Consider the following 8,943-nt stretch of genomic DNA (forward strand, 5'->3'; position numbering starts at 1 on the left):
TACAGAGGGATTCTCATCAATAAAGAACTCGATCGTCTTGAGCAAGCCGTTTTAGAAAATCATTTTGTGTCACAGCTCACGGCAAAAGTCAAGTGTGGGCGAATAAATGCTCAGAGGTGCTGTCCCATGCCTATATTGTAAGGTTTCGATAATTCTTGAAGTTTGGGAGGCCGACATCTCTTTAGCTGACTGCTGAGGCTTCTCGAAGACTGCTTGCGCCATCTATTTAAAAAATGAGAGTTGAAATTAAGTCATCAGACGAAAATTTGCTTGCATTAACTTCAAAGAGAGGTTAGAAGAGAAGAGATTAATATATTATTGAATTGATATTATATATATATATATATATATATATATAATATTAAGTTTAAAAACGTAAATCCATTTGAGGAATTAAAACTTGCTTACTATATCCCGTTTGTCTCGCAATGGTGGTCAACTATATGGTGGTTCAATTTATAATTGTTGACCACCGCATTGCGTAGACAAACGGATATATTAAGGCAAGTATAGTATTATACTTAATAAACTAAAACTTAAAAACTTAAAAAAACACACCTAAACTTAAATACTTAATGACTCTAGACTAATTATATATATATTATATATTATATATATAATATTTACAGTTGCGCCACGTTGAATGCAAAATATAAAAGTTGGGAACTACTCCTAATGGATGTCGTTAGCCAAATGGTGGCAAATTGAGGTCCTGGAATTTCGTTTGGCATACTTTCTGTAGTTTTCCCACTGCCAAGAAATATATATATTATATATTATATAATATATAGTATATAGATATAATATATTTAGCATTGCGCCACAGTTAGGCATGCAATATGTTTCACAGTGCGCATTGACAAAGGCTGATTATAAAATAGCGGACTGCAACACTGTGAATTATAAGATGCCAAAAAATTACGACAATCATATAACATTTCCAACAAAATAGAACATAACTCAAATGTATACCTAGCAAAAATTAATGTCTACTGGTTAAATAAATGGCAATGTTATAGATGAGGTTTGAACTAGGCGAATAGAATATTCCACTGACTTGTTGACATCGAATATGACTTAGGTAGCATTATTCCACAATTCAGGGGGCAGCTGATAAAAAATCTCAATACGACAAGTTATCAGCAGAATCTATATTTAAGATCTTTATAGAATTCTAATTTTGAAATTTTTTTTGTAAGAGAAATCATTAAGTAAATATACATGGATCTGACAAACCATCCCACTTGAATACATTACAAATAAATGTGACATTTTGTAAATGTACTTCACACCTGGCATATTTCTTTAGCCAAGGTGATGCAGGTAGGTTCTTTGCTGTAGGGCACTGTGATACTTTCCTCAAAGAATGGCGTTCCGTTTTTTTCATCTTGGGTTTTTTCTGCGCAGCGTTCCTCTGAATCACATTCCACCAGCTAAATCGACTCTCGTTTCTCTATCAGTGATAGCTGCTTCTCGAGTCTGAAGTGACATATAATCATATCAATCCAATCCACTCATCCAAAGTTCATTTTCTTAAGTTTACAGATAACTCAACAAAAAAGAAATAAAGTTCCTAGTTATTATTATTAAGTTAACCAAAAATTTAGGTTAAGCATAACCACCAACAGGATCACCGCACAGACCGAATGCGAGAGGGCAGAAGACATCTATAACTAATGTGAACAAGCCAAATTTGCCAACAATACTTAAAACGCTTGCAGTCTGCTCCATATGAACCAAACCCGCGTTCTTCCTACATTATGCTTTTTGTCTGAAATAATATATACAAAAGATTAGAAGGAGAAATAAAAATATAAAATTTATGCAATACATGTATAACATAACAATAAAAATTAGACTTTTGTAGGATACTTCGAATAACAATGTTCATAAGGAGGTGATAAACTCTTATTATAAAGTTTATTTTAGTTAGGCACTGTTCTATACATATACAAAACATATCCAATTTTTCGACACCTATGTCAAAATAATGTGTCAGATAAACGTCACCTGTAAATGTAAAAATGCCTGTAGGCTTCTCTGCATAATTTCTCCCTTCCTATGGCAGTTTTAAAAATATATATAGAACTATCGAGACGAAGGAACACAAATTTTAATAAGAGTTACTATTTACAGCAGAATACATTATATATATATATATTAGAGGATCAATCCAATATAATTTCATGTATAGTATGTTTAATAATTTACCAAAATCGTGGGGTGATCCTCCATTAGGAGGCATTCCAAACTTAAATATTATTAATGTGTAGGGTTAGGTATAGTTAAGGTAGGTTTAGGGTTAGGGTTAGGGTTAGGGTTAGGTCTACATATAACGTATAATCTACAAATAAGACATTAATTATGGGGGGGGGTCGGGTCACACCATTAATGATATCAAAGTTGGGAACACTCCTAATGGAGCGTGTAGCAACATCGTGCAGATTGAGGGTGGCCTGCAATTTCGCTTGCATACCTTGTGTAGGTTTTCGGCCCACTGTAACGACGCTCTTCCTCCTTCCAACGCATTGTCCTCATTTGACGGTTTCACTAAAATGTATATACACTACTCTTAACTGCTAGTGTAATTACTGACATATATATGTCAAAGATTATAATTATTATATAAAAAAAGTAATGCAATGGAAGTCAGTTACAGTTTATGATTTGCCTTGAGTATAGTTATAAAAGTAGTTATATGATTACGCCGTTCTAAGTTTGCTGTTGCCTTTCCGGGAGTTCTTCTGCACAAGTAAGGTATAGATTCTTTAGCTTTCCTTAGGGCAGCCTGCTTCAAAAAATCTGCGCCTGTGTTCAAATAACTTTAATTTGAAAAGCCAAATATTTTTATTATTATATGCTGCTAAGGTAGTAGCATAACGTAATTATACGTAGAGAAACATAAACATATACAGAATTTAGGTTTTTGACAAAAACATTAGATACCTGTACGTGCTCATCTTTACACAGACAATTTTTGGTTTATAATCTAACATTAAAAGGAAGATATATATAACCTAAACGGAATGCAATAGTAATACAAGGTTAATACCAATGTTTTTAAATACAGATTTACCTTGGCTGTGATTGTAGCTCTCCGTCGCAAATGGAGTAGTGCATCATCTAAAAGGAGGTTTCGGTGACTAGGGCGGTCATTTCTTTCGTGATGTTACTGAAGGCACTAAAGGAAAGACAAAGCCTTTCGCACACCTTCGCCGTCAGTAAGGCCCATGCCCTCAATCCTCCTTGGGTTGTACTGAACCTATTTTAATAAAAGTAAGATATTAATTGTTGTTCGCCTCTGAAATACTTGGTTTAAAAATGTTTGTAGCAAGAATGCATTTGTGTTTTCTGTCATAAGCATTATGATTAAAATGATCGTTTTATTTTAACAAATATCAGGCCTAGAGAAGACTTATTTTATAATTAACACATACATGTTAGCTGGTAAGCTACTTCGCTACAACCTACATTCAAAATTGATACAGCTATTATAAGAATTTCTACACTAAGTGTTATGTACAGATCTACAACAATAACACGCAAACGTTTCTTAAATTCATTTTGTGATTACATGTAACTCCTCTCCTCTCTCCTCTCTTGCCGCCTCTCCGCTCCCCTCCGCCTCCCCTCTCCTCTCCTCTCCTCTCCTCCTCCCTTCTCCTCTCCCTCCTTCCTATCTCCTCTCCTCTCCTCTCTTCTCTTCTCACTCTGCCCTCCCCCTCCTCTCCCGCTCTCCATCTCCTCTCCTTCGCCTCTGCTCCTCTCCCCACCTCCGCTCTCTCGCCCTCTCCCTCCCGCCTCCTATCTCCTCTCCTCCTCGCTCTGCCTGCATCCTCTCGCTCTCCTCTCCTCTGCCTCTCATCATCCTCTGCCTCGTCCTCTCCTCCTCCTCCGCTCTCCTCTCCTCTCCTCATCCTCCATCGCTCTCCTCTCCTCTCCTCTCCTCTCCTGCTCCTCCTCGCTCTCCCTCTCCTCTCCTCTCCCTCCCCCTGCCCCTCCGCTCCGCCTCGCCTCCCCTCCCCTCCCCTCTCCTCTCTTCCCTCCCTCTCCTCTCTCAACGCCTCTCAGCCCTCCCACTCTCCTCGCTCCTCTCTCGCTTCCTCCCCTGCTCTCTCTCCTCTCTCACTCTCTCCCCTCTCCCGCTGCTCCTCTTCTCTCCCTCTCTCCCTCTCCCTCCCCTCGCCCGTCCATCCTCTCCTCTCCTTTTCTCCTCTCCTCTCCTCTCCTCTCCTCTCCTCTCCTCTCCTACTCCTCCCCTCTCCCCTCCTCCTCTCCTCGCTCCTCAACCTCTTTCCTCTTTCCTCTCTCCTCTCCTCTCATCTCTCTCCTCTCTCCCCTCTCAACTAACGAGTCTAAGGAGTCGCCTACGCCTACTCCCTAACCCTAACCTTAACCCTAACCCTAACCATATCAAATAGTTACCAGGGTACGTTCCGGCAGTACCCCGGGGGACATAGACCCTATGAGCATTGCTACGGGGTATCTGATTCCAAGCACGTGAACTCTAGCTGCGAGGGGCCTATTACTAGTATTAGTATTACTGAATTAGTACTACAGTACAGTGCAGTGCAGTGCAGTGCAGTGCAGTGCAGTGCAGTGCAGTGCAGTGCAGTGCAGTGCAGTGCAGTGCAGTGCAGTGCAGTGCAGTGCAGTGCAGTGCAGTACAGTACAGTACAGTACAGTACAGTGCAGTAGAGTACACTACACATTCTGTCTAAAATACAGCAAAAATGAATTGTGGTCAGCGCTCATACTATTACTGACTGTCATTAAATTAGCCTACTGACGCTCATAGGGTCTATGTCCCCCAGGGTACTGCCGGAACGTACCCTGGGTACGCCGTACGGTCCGGTATACCGGAACGTACCTGGTCACTATTTGATATGGTTAGGGTTAGGATTAGGGTTCGGGTTCGGGTTCGGCTTAGGGAGTAGGCGTAGGCGACTCCCTAGACTCGTTAGTGGAGTAGGCGAGGTACGGTTCGGCATATTAGATAGTACCAGAGTACGTTCCGGTATACCGGACCGTACCCAGGGTACGTTCCGGCAGTACCACGGGGGAAATAGATCCTCTCAGCCCTACTGACAATGACATGTCATGTCTCATGAGTCACATATTCACCATGAACCATAAATAATAACATTTAAATATGACAAACACGTATTCCGTCATACTATCATCATATACTACTATAATACAACTATCCGTAGTACTAGTTTAATATAGTTAGCTTACCGAGCGCGTTGATCACATAAAGTGTGCTGTAGCAACAGTAGCATACGTCACGTACGCCTAATCCATGCCAAGGAGCCATGCCACCGTGCGGTCGCGAATCCGAAATAAACATTTATGCTACGTCTTTCCTTTTTAATTAAATTTGTTGACCAAATACAGTTTGTTGCATAAATTTAGTTTATATTAATAAAGTAAGTGTAGAGGAGTTTGAATAATTTGTACATATGCATGATGACGAGAACGACAAGGGTTTGAAGTAATTTCAGCTATCGTCAATGTAAGCAATGATGTCGTCTAATGTTATTGTTCAGACAAATCGCAGCCGTAGGCCACCAAAATAAGAGATTTTTGTACGTCAAAATGCAGAAAACTGTAAATTGATAAACCCATCTAATATGTAGATAGTAACTAAAAATTCTTCTTCTAAAGAAAATACAGCCTGTAAGCCATAAAAGTGAACGAAGTGGCGCATTGAACCGCCATTTTTAGCGCAAAATAGCAGCCTTCATGCAAGCCTATTTTCGCATGCCATCCAGCGCGTTGAAAACTTTTCGCACGCAGTCGGCGGTGTTGAAAATTAATTTTTTCACAACGGCAAATAGCGTTGCTATATTGCCATCTTTTCACGCTGTCGCGTGTGAAAAGATACGAAATCGGGTGCATGTCCGGCCCCCTCTAAAAATTCGTAGGGGGGGACATGTCGCCCCCCCACGCTGGTTTGCGCCCCTGGTACCAGGGTACGTTCCAGCAGTACCCAGGGATCTATAGACCCTATCAGCTCGAGTTAGTGTTTATGTATTGTTTAGTACTTTATATATATCCTTTACGGACGTCCGTGGTAAAATTATATACGAAGCAGATCGTGATTCACAGCCGAACTAACATAGATCAGGCCGTAGCCAGGGGGGTTCGGGGGTTCGAACGAACCCGCCCCCGAGCCCCCTCCTCCCAGCCAAAAAATTTTTTTTTGGAAAATTTGCAAGAATTTCACCTCAAGGTCGCTCCATTTAAGTGTAATAATTGCAAAATCTCCATCGTGCGGGAGGGTGAACAGTGAACACCCCCCTCCCACACCCTCCCCCCGCTCGTCCGCTTGCTCCCTCGCCGGTCGCTTGCGCGCCCGAGCAGGGGCGTGTACAGGGGGGGTCCAGGGAGTCCGGACCCCCCCTTGCTCGCGCAGAAAACGCATCTGAGGGGGGTAATTTTAAAAATTTCGGGGGAGGCCCCCCAGACCCCCCCTTCGCGTGCTCGCAACTATGGTTACGGTTAGACCCCCTCGTCACAAATCCTGTACACGCCGCACGCAGAAAACGCATCTGAGGGGGTCTAATTTCAAAATTTTCCTTTCCCCAGATCCCCCCTTCGCGTGCTCGCTACTGGTATCCCCCCAGCTAGCATGTTAAAACAACTGTAAAACCTGTTTCAACAACGTTATTATGGCTGCATCCATAGCTGCATCTAACGCTGATAGGCTCTATGTCCACCAGGGTACTGCCGGAACGTACACTGGGTACGATCCGGTATACCGGAACGTACCCTGGTACTAAATACTACTATCTAGGTCGCCTACGCCTACTCCCTAACTCTAACCCTAACCCTAACCATATCAGCTAGATAGTTACCAGGGTACGTTTCGGCAGTACCCTGGGAGACATAGACCCTATGAGCGCATCTAACAATGTAAACATGTAACGATGTCACAATGTAACAATTTAAGACTGCAACAGAGTAATATTTTGTAATTCGTAAACGTAATGTCGTCATATTTTGCCAAATATAGCATACAATATTGTTCCGTTGTAATTACTGCCTTGCCTTTTTAAAGAGCTTCTTCTACAAACATTGTGTGGCATAACAATATACAACATAACGAGCGAGGTGGAAACGTAATAAATTCAACATAATTAATCAATGCGTATATACATTTCTTTTATTTAAATTATAACAGTTCTACTATATAACAAACAAGATAACAACTTTTACAAATAACAATGTTCATCACACATCCAAATTCCTTAGTGCATCCTACACGCGACTGCATTTTCAGGGAATCTTAATTACGCTACAATAAAAGTTGCAAGGGTCAGGAACATTGGAAACGCCAAACAAACTTCGGGAGTACTTGAATTGTCCATGCATTACTGCTGTTTGAGAACAGTAGATAATAGCAGACTTTATAGGGATTAAAACTTTTAGTAACACAGTGTTCATATATATGTCAGTGAAAGCTAGATGTACTGTGAAGGCACACATCATCATTAATACTCACTATACCAAGTGTATCCGTGGATCCATCTAAAATATAGATATGGACAAAGACCGTACACAATCTTTTAAGGTCTTATGATCTTTCACACTTGTATACGGTCTTACGATCTTTCACACTTGTATACGGTCTTTGATACGGAACAGTGACGATGCTGACACCTAGTTAGAAAAACTCCAACCTGTAGCCAATTACAGTATCCTACTCACTCATAAATAGTCTGTAGTGGGTCCTACATTAGCTTGCTTAAGTCATACACAGACGTAGGTAGGAAAGGACTGGACCCCTAAATAAACCATCAGTACGTGTCACGTCTGCTTACAAAGCACACGGACGTGAGATAACTTATATACACCATAATATCAAACCGAAATACGTGAGACCGACATTTCACTTATAAACGCATGAATAATAACACCTCATTCAAAGCAAGTGCACCCTCAGATGCAGTATCCACAGCAACTACTTAGCACAATAGATACAACAGTGTTACACGAATACCTAATTTAGATGTCATATACATAGTTCATAACGTATTCTAAGCATACACTTTACTACATTACAATTGGACGGAATAGTCATGAATATCACATAGTTTAACAAATTGCTACACACAGTCACTAATGACACAATATATTACACTTTGTATCACTGGGCAACATGTCACGTGTGTATGTGTATGTGTATGTGTATGCACGTAATGTGTGTATGTGACTATGTTCACAAGCATCTATATGTAATATGTGCGTGCCCAATGCCTGTGAGCATAAATAACTTGAGCTTCCACTAAGAAATGCAGCTATCTAATATAAAAAGCGTTTCCTTAACCATGCATCTGTCAGCAAGATCATACTATACTGCATTTTTACTCATATGTCATGATCTTATCCGACTTCTGTAGAAAAGTGTCACTGTTTTCAGCTGCTAGCACGTGGGTACGTATGTTCGGTTACTGCCTAAGGCATTGAGGATGAATATCAAGGGAAATTCACTATTTGCACTGTTTACAGTTCATTCACGTCGCATTATCTAGTAGGTAAGAACATTCCTCTTCCACTCGAGTAACTCATACGCTGCGGATTCTGCACAATTGCTCGAGCTACGTTCACCGTGGCGGTGTTATGGAAAAAAATACGCAGCGAGTTCTCTGATCGCTTTACACTGCATCCATCAGCTTCGTTTTGCCGGGTGTTTTGTTAAGCTTGTACAATTACAGTGCGTGTCAGTAACCCTGTGAGAATGGAATACGTAATGACAAACTTAACAGTAGAGGCAGATCAGACCGCAATGGTACTCGCTGAGAATGAAACATAACCACAAACGCGACAGCACTGTAGTAGAAGCAGATCGGATGGTCATGCTACTACATGAGAATGAAACATAACCACAAACGCGACAGCACTGTAGTAGAAGCAGATCGGATGGTCATGCTACTACAT

Source organism: Priapulus caudatus, unplaced genomic scaffold, assembly GCF_000485595.1.
Source record: "Priapulus caudatus unplaced genomic scaffold, Priapulus_caudatus-5.0.1 Scaffold361, whole genome shotgun sequence".
Lineage (NCBI taxonomy): Eukaryota > Metazoa > Priapulida > Priapulimorpha > Priapulimorphida > Priapulidae > Priapulus > Priapulus caudatus.